Source organism: Papio anubis, chromosome 1 (assembly GCF_008728515.1).
Source record: "Papio anubis isolate 15944 chromosome 1, Panubis1.0, whole genome shotgun sequence".
Classification (NCBI taxonomy): Eukaryota; Metazoa; Chordata; class Mammalia; order Primates; family Cercopithecidae; genus Papio; species Papio anubis.
The window spans coordinates 51,811,380-51,827,373 of record NC_044976.1 but is presented as its reverse complement, the minus strand read 5'-3'; the positions used below and the strand labels follow the sequence as shown (position 1 = coordinate 51,827,373).

At 47.2% G+C, this 15,994-nt stretch overlaps 1 long non-coding RNA gene across 1 annotated transcript; it reads left to right on the top strand.

The window, feature by feature from the left end:
* The first annotated feature begins 326 nt into the window (after positions 1 to 326).
* Positions 327 to 13,012, top strand: LOC103885289. The gene is made up of 3 exons (XR_648310.4): positions 327 to 2,735; positions 4,653 to 4,787; positions 12,709 to 13,012. It is a non-coding gene; the product is annotated as an uncharacterized LOC103885289 (long non-coding RNA).
* The last annotated feature ends 2,982 nt before the right edge of the window (positions 13,013 to 15,994 follow it).

Below are 15,994 nucleotides of genomic sequence, written 5' to 3'. Positions count from 1 at the left end.
AGGACACAGCCTGCACAGTAGCTTTCTTTCTTCTCTTTTTTTGCTTGTTTGTTTGAGTCAGCATCTCACTCTGTTGCCCAGGCTGGCATGCAGTGGTGCGATTACAGCTCACTGCAGCCTGGATCTCCCAGACTCAACTTTCAGAGTAGCTGAGACTATGGGCATGCATCACCATGTCTGGCTAATTTTTTATTTTTAGTAGAGATGAGGTCTCACTATGTTGCCCATGCTGGTCTTGAAGTCCAAGCAATTCTCCCATCTCAGCCTCCCAAAGTGCTGGGATTACATGCGTGAGCCCCTGTGCTTGTTTTTATCAAATTGGTTGCAAACATTTAAAAGATAAAAGATCAGGATATTTTACACAAAAATCTAGATCTATTTTCTTAAAAGCTTTTATTGAAGAATCAGAAGATCTGGTCTCATTGGGTCCTCATCCCTGTCAGGCAACCACCCGCTGGAGTGGGTCTCACTCCCCAAGCCCTGAAGGCCAGTGGGCTCTCTGCCCCTGAGCAAAGCTAGAAGCCCCCAGCCTCTTGTCAGGGTCTCCAGAGCACCTGGCCCAGGCCTGGTCCTTGGATGGATGCTGGGTTGATGAATGAATGAATGGAGAACAGATGAATGCAGCAAAAATGAGAGTAATAATGCCTTCTCCCTGTGTCCCACTTTCCCAGAGAAGCATGGAGGTCCTGGTGTTTCGTAAACTTGGAAGTGCCAGAGACGAGTGTGGTGGCTCACACCAGTAGCCCCAGCTACTCAAGAAGCTGAGACAAGGGGATTGCTTGAGCCTAGAGTTTGAATTCAGCCTGAACAACATAGTGAGACCTCATCTCTAACACAAAACAAAACAAAAACCAACTTGGAAGTCCTGGCAATAATAATAACAAGGAAATAAACAGGTATGTAGCATTTACCAGGTGTCCAGCCCCGTTCATAGCAATTTTCTTCTGTTATCTACTTTGTTCCCCCACCCAGCGTGTAGGACCTCATCCCATCCTGGGAGCAGTATGCCACTTACAGGGCTGGTACCCAACTTAATTAATGCAGGTAAAGTGCCTAGAAAAGAGCCTGGCACCCAGCAGGTACCCAGCAAGTGCTAGCCATTGATGTACAAGTCAGGCACTTCCACCAGCAGTGAGCTTGAGTGGTGCCCAGATGAGGCCGCCAAAGCTGGGGGAGGTTGAGAGACTCACCCAAGTTCACAGGATGATTGGTAGGGAACAGATGGAGAAATATGTGGCACTAGGGGCCCCCACCAGGGAGCCTGTTCTGGTGAGGGGCTGGGTACAGGGGCAGATCTCTGGGTAGAGCAGAAGGCTCTGGTCACGGGACCATAATTCTGGTCCTGGTTGGGGGTTTGGGCTTCCTCCACTCCCTTCCAGCCCTGCAGTCTGAACTCAGCACTCTCCCTCCTCGCTGACCCACCCAGCAAGCCCTCTCAGTGTAGCAACTCGCCTTACAGATGGGGACGCCAAGACCCAAAGGAGAGGCAGCCTGGCAGGGGAGAGGCCCCTGGGTCTCTGATCAGACCCTCCACATTCCAGTTCCAGCCCCGCTCCTTACTAGCCCTGAGACCCTGGCCAAGTCACTTAACTATGCTGGTTCTGGGTCCTCACCTTGTATGATCCGTCAGAAATGTGTACCCTGCCTCAGGCACCCGGCTCAGAACCTTGCATGTATCATTCCATTCATTCCTGACAGCAGCCTCATTCCATGCATGGGGACTCTGAAATGCAGAGAGGGGAAGCAGCTTTCCCGGGTTCACACAGCTAGGAGTGGATTCAGAGTCAGGACTCAGACCAAGGCCTGGGTGAGTCTAAAGGCTGTGTTCTTGAAGTGAAGGAAATAATATGGGCCTCATATAGTGGTTGTGAGAATGTAAGAAAATAATAATACGATAGTAGCTAATGTTTCCATCGCTTTTCGTTATTGGGCCAGGTGCTATTATAAGCATTTTTAACATATTACTAGTTTAATCCACACATCAATACTATTGACAGGCATCAGTGCTATTATCATCCCCCGATTATAGATCAGGAAACTGAGGCACAGAGAAACTGAAGTGATTTGCCCAAGGTCACAGACAAGTGTGTGGTAGAGTCAGGGTTTAAATCCAAGCCTTCGGCTCCCAAGTCCTTATTTTTTTTACCCACTACTCATGAGCGCAGAGCACCAGCCTGATGGGACATGCTGGATCTGAAATCCCCATGGGCTTTTCTCCTACCTCCAGCATTATGATGTCAGCAGCAGAGCCAGCAATGAGGATGCAGGGCTCAGGGATTCCTGTCCCAGACAGCTCCCCATCCCCCTCACTCCAGCCCCACCCTAGGATCTGGTTGGGTCTGGTTGGGTAAACAGGCCATCACCGCTGGGAAAGAGAAGTATCAGCCTAAGATCAATTCAGGAGCTATGCCATCCATCTCCCTAGAAACCTGGGGCAGGGCTGGTCCAGCTGATGCTGCCTGTTCTCCATCCTCACCAGGGCTGTCCCTCTCCCTCAGTTTCCAGAGCCTAGACCTGGGATCCCACAGCAGGCCCCGCAGAAGCCATGACCATACTGAACATACTCTTTGCCTTCTCCTGTCCTATATCCCACCATTCCAGGTCTTCTTAAGTGAGGAGACATCTCCAGCTTTGCTTCAATACGTGCTTTCCAACTTCTGCACCTGTTTTCCTGCGGTTCCCTCCGTCTGAAGGCTCTCCCACTCTCCTCTGGAAAGACTTCCATCTCCCTGCAGGTAGGGTTCATCTTCCCTTCCTCTGAAACTCCATGGATGCACAGCACCAACCACCACTGTGATTGTCTTGTTTGTCTCAGCTCCTAGACTAGGCACCTAGTAATTTTACACAAACCCCTCCAAATGCACAGCAACACACTCAGAAGCATACAACCACACAGACGTATAGCAAAGCTCTCTTCACCTAGGGTACATCCAGACACCCCAAGGGCCAGTTACACAAAGGCACAGGCACATACACATGACCCTCCAACCAGGACACCCGGGTACATGCTAATGGTGACGCAAGCAACAAGTTGACATCTGGGAGCTTACACACAGAGACACACACACACAGGCACACACATAGCATACTTCCAAGCGCACACAGACTCAGCTATCCATACAAGATCACATGAAGAAATAGCCCTCTCCACACGTGGATATGCACACACGTACAGTCATGTAGAAACACACTCACATACAGAAGTGCCATCTGGTGTCGGTGCTGGGTCATTCCCAGGGTGGGCTGGGCGGACTGTGGCCTGAGGCTGGGAAGGCATCTCCTCGGAGACAGGTTGGGGGTTCAAGGGGCAGAGCCTGGGAAACCAGGCCACAATCCCCCGCTGGAGCTCACTCAGGGAGGGGAAGAGAAATGATGTGTCTATTGGGCTCCTAGGGAGAACGGGGTGAGGGGTGGGGAGAGGGTGGTCCTGAGTGGGAGGGGGCCTCTTGGTCTGATTCCTGGCTCCGGTTTTCTTCTTGCCACTTGAGCTTCAAACCATCCCCAACCCAGGAAGACCCTGTCTCCAGGCCTGGCTGCAGGCCATTGCTCCAGGCACTCTTGACAGCCTTGCCCCTTACGTAGTAAAAGACGGCATTTACCAGCATTTACTGAGCACAGGGCCAGACCCAGGGAGAACTTGCACCCCAGGTGCCTCACAGGTTTACCCTAGTCCTAGCCTGGCAATGCTGATATACAGATCACAATGTGCCTCACTTCAGGGATATCATCTCCCATGATGCTCTCCACACCTCTGACACCTAGGGATCATTCTGCCCATTTTCAAGAGGCTCAGAGAGGTGAAGGGAATTGCCTGAAGTGACCCAATCCTCCCAAGGTGTCTCCTGGTCCCTGGGCCCCAGGCTGGGGCTGGGTGTCCCTCAGTCCTCACCCACTACCCGGGAAAGTGGCAAAAGCAGGGACAGCCCAGGGTAGGGGAGACAGCAGTATAGATGTTGCTGGACACAGCCCAGTGAGGAACCATAAACCATAAGGGCTGGAGATGGTGCATCAGGGACTACACATTCCACTCACAGCACCCACCCAAGCAGGGGTGGGGAAGAGACCTCAGGGCTTTATTTGTAAGTGGGTGTATTAGTCTGTTCTCATGCTGCTATAAAGACATACATGAGACTGGATTATTTATAAAGAAAAAGAGGTTTAATGGACTCACAGTTCCATGTGGCTGAGGAGGCCTCACAATCATGGCAGCAGATGAAGGAGGAGCAAAAGCACATCTTACATGGCAGCAGCCAAGAAAGCGTGTGTAGGAGAACTGCCCTTTATAAAACCATCAGATCTTGTGAGACTTAGTCACTATCACGAAAACAGCATGGGAAAAACCCACCCCTATGATTCATGTCCCTCCCACAACACCTGATTGTGGGAACTACAATTCAAGATGAGATTTAGGTGGGGACACAGTCAAACCACATCAGTGGGGTACCTGAAAGTCATCTGGAAGTCATGACATTTCATTCACTCAGCACATATATTTATTGAGTCACCACCCTAGGAACGGAGGATGCAGCAGCAGACACACCAGAGGCCTTGCATCTGGGCCTGTGTACTGGTGGGGACACATCCAGCCCTGTGCTGGGGACCACTGTCTCGAGACTAGTCACTGCCACCAAACCTTCCTGTTCTTTCTCCAGTTTCTTCTTCCTCGGGTATAGTCTCCTCTGTTTTGGAGGAGAGCAGGTGGTGTCACCCCAGTGACCATGACGGCTCACAGTGATTGAAAGCTTACTATGTGCCAGGCCCCTGTGATTCAGTTAAGCTTCAGTGAGGTAAGTACTTCCATCATCCTCATTTTACAAAGAAACTGGACACATGGAGACATTGAGCCACCTGCCCAAAGTTACACAGGTAGGACATGTGGCAAGGCTGGGGTGTGAACCCAGGAAGCACCTGCACACAAGACCACAGAGCTATTCCTCCCCTACCGGCTCTGCAGTGTGTGTATGGACAGGTGTAGGGGTGGTCGGTGCAGGACAGGGGGAGGAGGCTGTCAGGGAGTGGGTTTCCAAGATGAAGCAGAACAATCAAATGTCTCTGCTGCCTTGTCTCCTTCCCCTTCTCTCTCCCAATTTCGCTCTCACCTCACTTGATATGACTCACCTGGCCTGATAGTGCTCCTCGCTTCACTCTAATGCCTTCAGCGCTTCCTTGCTGCCTTCAGGATACAGTCCAAGATGCTGGGCTTGGCATTCGAGGCTCCAGGAGGCGCCCTTTCCAGCCCCACTTCTGCCAGGCACTGCCCTGTGCTCTGTTCACAGCGACCTGTGAGCTGCATCCCCAGCCTGTGCCTCCTTACCCTGCTGTCTGCACCTGGTCCTGTCTGCCTGGAGCACTCTTCCCCCGACTTTCCCCACCCAGCTCACTCCCATCAGACTTCAAAACAGCTCCAGGCAGCCTTCCCTGGGCCCCAGGTTGGGCTAAGCCCTCTCCTCTGCAGTGTCACAGCCCGGTGTGTGCCACAGCCCTGATCCACTGGGTTGTCACAGTTTCCACCTCCAGCTGCCCCCAAGATGGGTCCCCAACATCACCCAGCATGCGGCCTGGCACAGGGGCCCTGGGTGGACCTGGACTGTGGGTGAGGTTTCAGGGCCCCTGGAAGATGGCTCCACAGGCAGTGAGAAGTGGAGGAGAGGACAGGGTGGGGACCACGACAGGTGAGGTGTGGGGTCCAGGGCACAGGGAGTCAGAGAGGTCAGAGGGGTCTGGGGACTGGGTGCTCCAGGGCTTGGTTCATTGAGGTCCCAAGGACAGTTGCCCAGGCTGGTTCACAAGGTTGTCAAGGCCCAACCACAAACATCCCATGAGACTATGGCCAGGCTGTGGCCCCAGTATTAAAAATCTGTATCGATTATGGAGGCCAGGTGCGGTGATTTACGCCTATAATCTTAGCGTGATCCTACCCTTGGGAGGCTTAGGTGGGTAGATCACTTGAAGCCAGGAGTTCGAGATCAGCCTGGGCAACATGGCAAAACCCTGTCTCTACTAAATATACAAAAATTTAGTCAGGGATGGTGGCGGGCACCTGTAGTCCCAGCTACTCGATAAGCTGAGGCACAAGAATCACTTGAACTTGGAGGCGGAGGTTGCAGTGAGCTCAGATCGTGCCACTTCACTCTAGCTTGGACAACAGAGAGAGACTTGTCTCAAAGAAACAAACAACAACAACAACAACAAACCAAAACAAACAAAAAACAACTAAAAACAAAAACAAAAAACAACTGTACCTATTATGGAATAATAGGTACATAAAAAAGAGATGCATGTTGCATTTTATAAGAAATGTTGGCCAAAATCATTTATTATCTACATTAGGACCTTTCTGAGAAAGTAAAGGCTTACACTGAATAATTATGTTGAGACAACAGGTGTAAACCAAGATTGTCCTAGAAACACCAAAAGTATGGCCATCATTATGAAGCATTGTAATAATGAGCACCTTTGAACCCAACTTCAGCATGAGAGCATGACCAATGCTGTGAGCTTCTTCCTTGTCCCATTCCCCTGCCTTCCCTACAGAAGTAACTACTACCTTAAATTCTGTGACTCATTTTCTCATTAAAAACAAACAAACATACTTTTATCACATATGTATGAAAACCTAAACAATATCATTTAATTTTGCTTGTTTCGAAGCCTTACAAGTGTCAGATCCTGTTGTACGTAGTCCTCTGCAACAGGCTTTTCTCACTCCGCATTATAATTCTATGATTCCTTCTTGTAGTCGGCCACAGCTATGATAGACTCACTGCCACTGCTGTATAGGATTTCATTATATGGTGATGCCACAATTAATTCATTTTACTGTTAAGGACATTAGGGTGGTTTCCATGTTTTTATCACAATAAACAGCACTGCTATGAATATCCTTGCTCCTGTCTCTGGGTGCTTGCATGCATGTGTATCTCTAGGGTTTACACTTAGTAATGAAATCGCAATATTCTAAAGCGGTTTCAGCAATTTACACTGCATTAAAAGCATATAAGGATCCCCGCTGATTCCTGCCTCTGCCATGCTTGCCACTGTGGGACTCCTTTTCCATGGAAAATCTTCCTGTGGTCTTAATTTACATTTTCCTGATTTCTATAAGGCTGAGAGTCTTTTCTTGTGGTTTATTTTTCATTCATATTTTTCTGCTGTGAAATTCTCATTCATATATTTCGCTCTTTTTTAATTGAGTTGTCTTCTTACTGATTTGTAAGAATTCTTTATGTATTCTGGATAGTAATGCTTTGTGCATTATTTGTGCTATAATATATTCTCCCAGTTTGTGACTTGTCTTTTCAACAATCAGAAAAAAAATTAACTTGGACAAAGAAGAGATTAGGCATGGTGAGAAACACTTCAACAGAAACAACAGTAAAACATTACTAACATCCTCAAAGAAATAAGAGAAAATATTGCATCCATGAAAAAAGAACGAGATACTCTAAAAAGCAGAATAGTCAAAGAACAAACAAAAGGCTTTTGGAAATACGATAAGATACATTTCTGAAAAACAACAAAAAACTGTTGAAGAGTTGAAGAAAATTTCCAGAATGAAGAGCAAAATGGGATGAAAAATAGGTGAAAAAAAGATATAAGAAATATAGAGAACTGGTCCAGGAGGGCCAGTATTTGAATAATTAAGGAGTTCCTGAAAGAAAAAATAAAATCATTATAGAGGTACTTCTTTTAAATTTTCTCCAAAATGAAGATGATTAGTTTGTTGGTGAGGACTCACTGGGTGCCCAGCACAGTGAATGGAAATCGATTCACTTCAGGACACACTAAGGCTGAGCAGGCATGGTGGTATGAGCCTGTAGTCCCAACGACTCAGGGGGCTGGGGCAGGAGGATCCTCGCGCCCAGGAGGTCAAGCCTGCAGTGAGCGATGACTGTGTCACTGAACTCCAGCGTAGGCGGCAATGAGATCCCTTCTCTTAAAAGAAAAGACCTACTGAGGACACAGCTTCCAGAAAGAGAGAGCAGAGTCTCTACAGAATGGCCTTGGACTTTTCAGCAGAAACTAGAAGACAATGGAGCAAGCCTTCAAAAGTCAGAGGGAAAAATATTTCCAGTTTAGGAATTTATACCTGGTCAAACTATCTGATTAAATGTGAGGCACTTTTAGAAATGCAAGGTCTTAAGATTTCACCTCAAACACATCCTTTTAGAAAAGTATAGGTATATATGTGGCCAGGCGTGGTGGCTCACGCCTGTAATCCCAGCACTTTGGGAGGCCAAGGTGGTTGGATCACCTGAAGTCAGGAATTTGAGACTAGCCTGGACAACATGGAGAAACCCCATCTCTACTAGAAATACAAATATTAGCCAGACATGGGGGCATGCACCTGTAGTCCTAGCTACTTGGGAGGCTGACGCAGGAGAATTGCTTGAACCTGGGAGGTAGAGGCTGCAGTGAGAGGTCACACCACTGCATTCCAGACTGGGCAACAGAGGGAGACTCCGTCTCAAAAAATAAAATAAAATAAATAAATAGGTAAATAAAAAATAAAACAAAAAGAAAGCTATGGGTATATGTTCCCCCAAATAAGGCAGTCAACCCAGAAGGGGAGGACATGGGATCCAGCAAGTGAGGGGTTCGACCCAGGAGAAAAGTGCAGAACAGTCTCCAGGTGACAACCAGGGCAGCTGGCCTTGTCATCAACCAGTCCAGGACATGGCAGTCAGAAATCCAAAGGGAACTCTTCAAGAGGAATAAGTTGGTAGAATACGGTAGTCCCCCATTATCCTCGGGGATGCGTTCCAATACCCCCAGTGGAACCTGATTACCGTCAATCAGAACACGTTTCTGTTCGTGTCTAGCACCCACAAATTTAATGCCTTTTCCATCATTACTAAGCATTCATCACACACAGGTGTTGTAACTTTTGCAGCTTGAGGTGCAACAGCAAAACTAGCACAAATTTCTTTCCTTCTTCACAATTTCATGAATAGAATCATTCTTACTGTAGATCTTAGCAACCACAGCACACAATTTTGTTTTTTAAATTTTCTTATTAAGTCAAGTACTTTCACCTTTCTACTTAAAGGAAGTACTTTACAGCTTCCCTTTGGCATATTGGAATCACCAGCAACACTCCTCTTGCACTTTGGGGTCCGTAATGAAGTAAAATAAGAATTACTTGAACAGAAGCGCTGCGATCCTGCGACAGTTAATGCAGTAACTGGGGCGGCTGCTGAGTGACTGATGGGAGAGTAGTGTCTACAGCGCGGATCCACTGGACAAAGGGATGATTCACATTCCAGGTGGGACGAAGCCAGACAGCACAAGATTTCATCGTGCCACTCAGAATAGCACGCCACTGAAAACTTACAAATTGTTTATTTCTGGAATTTTCCATTTAAAATTTTTGGACCATGGTTGACCTCAAGTAAATAAATCTGCGGAAAGTGAAACTTCGGATAAGTGGGGATTACTGTATTGAATGTGGGTGATTGTAGTAGGAGGAGATTTACACAAATGAGGGAGAGTTTAGGGAGGAAGGAGAGATAAATACATAGAAAACTAAGAAAGAAACAAAGCAATAAAGCAAAATATAACAATTATTAATTCCAGGGAAAACACAAAGGCATGCAGGAAAAAAGTATTCATCATGGCACACTACAAATAGCATTTACTTTATTATGATCACATAGAAATATTTTCGGAACATGACACCAAATGCACAGACAACAAAAGAGAAAATAGATTGAACTACATCAAAATTGAAAAATTCTGTGTATTAAAGGACAGAATCAATAGAGTGAAAAGGCTGCCAATGGGATGGGAGAAAATATTAACCCCTGATAAGGGGTTAATAGCTAAAATATATAAGAATTCCTACAACTCAACAACAAAAAACTAAACAGCCCAATTGAAAAATGGGCAAAGGACTTTAATAGACATTTCTCCAAAGAAGATATACACATGGCCAATAAGCATATGAAAATATGCTCAGTATTGCCGGGCGCGGTGGCTCAAGCCTGTAATCCCAGCACTTTGGGAGGCCGAGACGGGCGGATCACGAGGTCAGGAGATCGAGACCATCCTGGCTAACCCGGTGAAACCCCGTCTCTACTAAAAAAACTACAAAAAAACTAGCCGGGCGAGGTGGCGGGCGCCTGTAGTCCCAGCTACTCGGGAGGCTGAGGCAGGAGAATGGCGTGAACCCGGGAGGCGGGGCTTGCAGTGAGCTGAGATCTGGCCACTGCACTCCAGCCTGGGTGACAGAGCAAGACTCCGTCTCAAAAAAAAAAAAAAAAAAAAAAAAAAAAAAAAAAAAAAAAAAAGAAAATATGCTCAGTATCACTAATTATCAAGGAAATGCAAATTAAAACCGCAATGAGGAAAAAACCTCACATTCGTTAAGATCTGTGTTAAAACAAGCAAACAAACAAAAGCAGAAAATAACAAGTTCCGGCCAGGACGTGGAGAAACTGGAATTCTTACACATTGTTGGTAGGGACATAAAATGATACAACTGCTGTGGAAAACACTATGGTGGTTCCCCAAAAAATAAAAACTAGAATCACAGTATGATCCAGCAATTCCACTTCTGAGTATATTCAAAAGAACTGAAGGCAACGACTTGAAGAGATATGTGTACACTCATGTTTATAGCAGCATTATACACAGTAGCTAAAATGTGGAACCAACCCGACTGTCCTTTGATGGATGAATGAAGAAAGAAAATGTGGAATAGACATACAATGGAGTATTCCGATCCTTAAAAAGGAAGGAAATTGTGACATGCGCTACAACATGGATGAACCTTGACACTGTTATGCTAAGTGAAATAAGTCACTCACATAAGGATAAATATTGTATGATTCCACTTACATGAGGTGCCTAGAGTAGCCAAATTCATAAATACAGGAAGTAGAATGGTGATTTCTGGGGCTGGCAGGGAGGAAGGAAGGGGATTTCCAGGTGGCTCATCCCTATACTCCCAGCACTTTCGGAGGCTAAGGCAGGTGGATAGCCTGAGCTCAGGAGCTCAAGACCAACCTGGGCAACATGGTGAAACTCTGTCTCTTTAAAAAGACTTAAAAAAAAAAAAAATTAGCTGGGTGTGGTGGTGTGCCTCTGTAGTCCCAGCTACTCAGGAGGCTGAGGTGGAAGGATTGCTTGAGCCTGGGGCTGGTGGAGGGTTGGGGTGGGCAGAGGTTGCAGTGAGCTGAGATGGCACCGCTGCACCCCAGCCTGGGTGACACAGAGAGACCCTGTCTCAACCAATCAATCAATCAGTTAATCAATAAAAGTATAAAAAACAATTTTAAAAATAAAAACTAACCCAAAATAAAAGCAAACAGAAAAGTACTGAGTCTGCCCCCAAAGGCCATGTGACTCAGGGGGTGGGCACCCGGGGCCTGAGCCACCTGCAAGTCACCTTGAGGAATGTCTGTCATCATAGGCAGAGTGGTCAGGGCTCCTGCCCTCCAACAGTCCTGGAATAAACAGGGAGCTCAGAGCTGATGGCCCTTAGAGAAAAGAGACATATCTGGGTGCACAGAGGCCCATTGTTTACGTGAATAGCCACACATTTATTTTAATATGTATTGGAAAAAGATAATGAGCATATCAAGCCTGCGATTTCATGGAGATTATTGCTTAGGATGAAGCTAAATCTACTAAGTGAAAGGATTTAAGGGGAACCCTGGGATGACAGTAGCAGGTAAGGGGAAATAGAGAAAGTCACTCAAGCAGATGGGAATGGTTGCAGTTACAAGAAATACTGACCTAGTTCAGCCCCTTAGGTTAGGGATGGACACCCCAGGCCTAGAGAGGGAGAAGGACCCACTCAGTCTCCTACATAAGGCAGCGGAGGAGGAGGCAGTTGTGAGCCCACCCTCCTGAAAGCACACGGCCAGGAGGCAAGAAACTGAGGCTGGGTCTGTCCTGCTATTCTATGAACCCCTGAACCACCTTCATCTTCTCCTTTCCTTGCAAAATGAAGGGATTCTGCAGTTAATAGCAATAATGTAGCTAATATTAATGGTAACTGTAGATAATTCTTGTGGAGTTCTTACTTACTATGTGGCAGGAACAACCACAATGGCAATAATAATAGCAATGACTTATATAGTGTGTACTTAAGTTCTTAGGAGGGTTTTTAGTACATAGTACACACTATATAAGTGTATACATAGTTGGCCCTCTCTATCCATGGGTTTCAAATCCTGGATTCACTCAATTTCAGATCAGAAATATTCAGGAAAAAATAATTGCATCTGTACTGAACATGTACAGCCTTTTTATCCTTGTCATTATTCCCTAAACAATACAATGTAACAACTATTTACATAGCATTTACATTGCATAGGTATTATAAATAATCTAGAGATGATGTAAAGTATATTGGAGGATGTGTATACATTATATGCAAATACTGCATCATTTTCTATCAAGCACTTGAGCATCTGAGGATTTTGGGATCTGCAGGAGGTCCTGAAACCAGTCCCCCATGGATACAGAGGGAGGACTGTATTAATTCATCCTCACAAATCCTACGACAGTGTGTGGCAGCCAGACTCCAAGACAGCCCCCAGATAGACCTCCTGGGAGTCACACCCCTACGTAGTTCCCTTCCACATAGAATAGAGCTGGCCTATGTAACCAACAGGATATTGCAGAGATGAGGGAGCATGACTTCCATGGTCAGGTCATACAAGACATTGTGACTTCATTGCTTTCTCTTTCTTTGATCAGTCTCCCTAGGGAAAGCCAGCTATGTCATGTGGACACTCATGCAGTCCTCTGGAGTGAGCCACATGGTGAAAAATGGAGTCCTCCTGCCACCAGCCAAAAGGGACTTGCCAGCCTTGTGAGTGAGCCGGCCCAGACTCTCTAGCCCCAGTTAAACCTTCGGAGGACTGTGTGGCCTCACCAACATCTTGACTGCAACTTCATGACAGACCCAGAGCTACACCCATGCAACCAGGCTGCTCCCCAATTCCTGGCCCACAGACACTGTGAGAGATAATAAATGTTTATTTCTGTTTGAAACTGCTAAGTTTTGGGGTAATGTGTTTGCAGCAATAGGTAATTGATAGCATTAGGAAACATTAGCTAATGCTATCAATGTTTTGCAGATGAGGGAATTGAGGCATAAAAGTAACTTTCCCCAGGTCACACAGGTAACAAGTGGTTTAAACCACGGCAGTTTGGATCTATGTAGAGTTCAGTAATAAATTAGAATCTCTCTTTTACAGGAATCAGGACACTTTGCCAGCTCAGAGGGAGAGAGGGAAAGAGACAGACACAAACACAGAGAGACAGTGACATGGAGAAGTGCGCCATGGGCTCACAGTACCATGTGAACGACTGGGGCTGCACTTGCGTAAAGTGAAGGCAGTGAAGTGAAGTGAAGTGTGAGTGAAGTGGAAAGTGAAGGACGGTGGAGAGCACCCTTGCCCTTGCAGCTTGGCTGTGATTGGCTTGGGGCTGCTGATCTCTGACCCTGGCTGGGCCGGTGACACAGTCTAAGGTACCTGGGGTGGGGGAGAATCTGACGCCCTTGTGCAGACCCCTCCCTGGCTCCTGTCCCCCTGTGCTGACACTATCCGTCTCAGGCTCTCTCTGCCTCCAGACCAGAGCTCCTCCAGGGAAGAGGTGGAGTCTTATTCATCTGTGTCCCTTGCCTAGCACAAGGCCTGCCAGAGCAGGCTGGGCCAGGTGAGCACAGAAGGCCCTCTGGCCCTGGCCCCGGAGAGGCATCATCAGTGGGGACAGAGCGAGAACCAGGATGATCCTGTTTCTGACTGGAGGAGCTCCCATTGGATGGATGAGCCAACAACGACAGTCCAGTGTGATCAGGGAGATTGGGACACACAGTGCCGTGGGGGCCCAGAGGAGCAGGGAGGATCTCTTTGGAGGAGACTAGAAGGCTTCCCAGAGGAGGAGGCATTTGAAGTGAGGCCCAAATAGTAAACAGAAGCCAACCCATGCAGGAGTGTTTTAGGCAGAGGGCACGGCCTAGCAGAGAGCACAGCCTGGCAAAGGTCTGAAGCTCCAGTTCCTGGGGGTAGAGTGAAAGAGCAGAGCGTGCAGAGAGTAGGCTGCTGGGGCTCCCATGGCTCTGGAGGCCAACATGGGACTTGGGAGTGGCAGGGCACCATGCTGACAGCAGGTGAAATGTCACCTACATCTGCCTCATGGGGAATTCATTACATTTGGGGTTGGGTTTGGGAGTTTTCTTTGGAAACCCAGGGTAGGGAGGATCTGTAAGCTTGAGTCCGTCCAGGATGGAGAGGGAGGGTAGGGGAGGACTGGAAGTCACCTGGGCAGCAGAAGTTTTACCAGGACCTCAGTGTCCATTTGGTGTCTTGTGTTTTTGTGTGTTTCAAGGACTGAACTTTCTCCCTTTGCCCCTCACAGAACTTAACCAGTTTATGTGCCCTGAAAAATTCCCACCCTCTGGGTTTGCACACTGGCTTAGTCACTTACTAGCTGTGTGACTTCTCTGCTGCTTAGTTTACTCATCTGTAAAATGGGATAAACACAAAACCTGCCTCATAAAGATATTGTAAGGATTAAACAGGGAAAAGAATGTAAAACATTTAGAATGGTGCCTGACCCCCAGCAAGTATAAAATAAATATTGGCTATTGTTATTATCTTACGTGGTTTTCTTTTAACTTTTTGAAGTAAAGATAACTTACCTAATGCTTGTTATGTGTCAATCCTTGTATTTATCCTCTGAAGACAAAGATGAGGAAGGCATAGTCCTCCTAGGGTTACAAAAGCCTTCAATAAAGGCAGAAACAAGCATTGGTCAAATGTGCCCTGTGCCAAGAATCCAGGAATGCAGGAGAGCGGGCTCCTGTCCTCCGGCAGCTCACAGAGTGACGAGGGAGACAGTTGCATAAGCAGACTGTGGCAACACAGGGTGGTCAGGGCTGTGACAAAGGGAAACCCAGGGACTGCAGGAGCCTAGGGAAGTGGCCCAAAGTGGGTGGAGGCTGAGAGGAGCCAGGAGAACCTCTGCTGGGGGGCTGTTGAGAGACAAGGAGTTGCCCACTTTGGCAACTGGCTGTGTGTGTTGATAGTGCGCACAAGGACTCCCCTGGGGAGGTCGGGGGATGCCTCGGCTCAGTCTTGATTCTGGGTATTGGAAAGCCATCAGGGGTTTGTGAACAGGGAATTGCGTTGAATAACAGTAACAATAACTAACATTTCTCATGCAGCTACAATATACTGTATGATGTGCATGCACAATCTCATCTCATATCTTTACCCTATGAGGTGAGTACTGCCACCTTTTTCATTTTTCACATTTAGAGACTGAGTCACAGAGATTGAGTTGCCCAAGTTCACATAACTAGAAAGGGAATGAACAGACTCAGACCCAGGCAGTCTCACCCCCAGGCCCGTACTCTCCATCTCTCTCTCTCTCTTTTTTCTTTCCTTCCTTCCTTTCTTCCTTCCTTCCTTCCTTCCTTTTCTTTCTTTTTTTTTTTTTTTGAGGCGGAGTCTTCACTCTGTCGCCCAGGCTGGAGTGCAGTGGTGCGATCTCGGCTCACTGCAAGCTCTGCCTCCCAGGTTCACGCGATTCTCCTGCCTCAGTCTCCCGAGTAGCTGGGACTACAGGCGCCTGCCACCACACCCGGCTAATTTTTTGTATTTTTAGTAGAGACAGGGTTTCACCCTGTTAGCCAGGATGGTCTCGATCTCCTGACCCCGTGATCTGCCTGCTTTGGCCTCCCAAAGTGCTGGGATTACAGGTGTGAGCCACTGCGCCTGGCCTCTTTTTCTTTCTTTTTCTTTTCTTCATCTGCTGCCTGTAAACTTTAGCCCACACACTAATCTTACAGTTGGAATGAACCTCAGAAACTCCTTATCGTTTCCATTTCCCAGATGAGAAAGTGAGACTCGGAGATAGGATTGACTTTCCTACGACCACAGAGTGGAGGAGAAGGAGGGACTGAGTGGGATAAGCCAGTTTGGGCGGCAAGACAGGCTTCTATCTTTGTCTCACAGTCCCAGGCACCATTGTG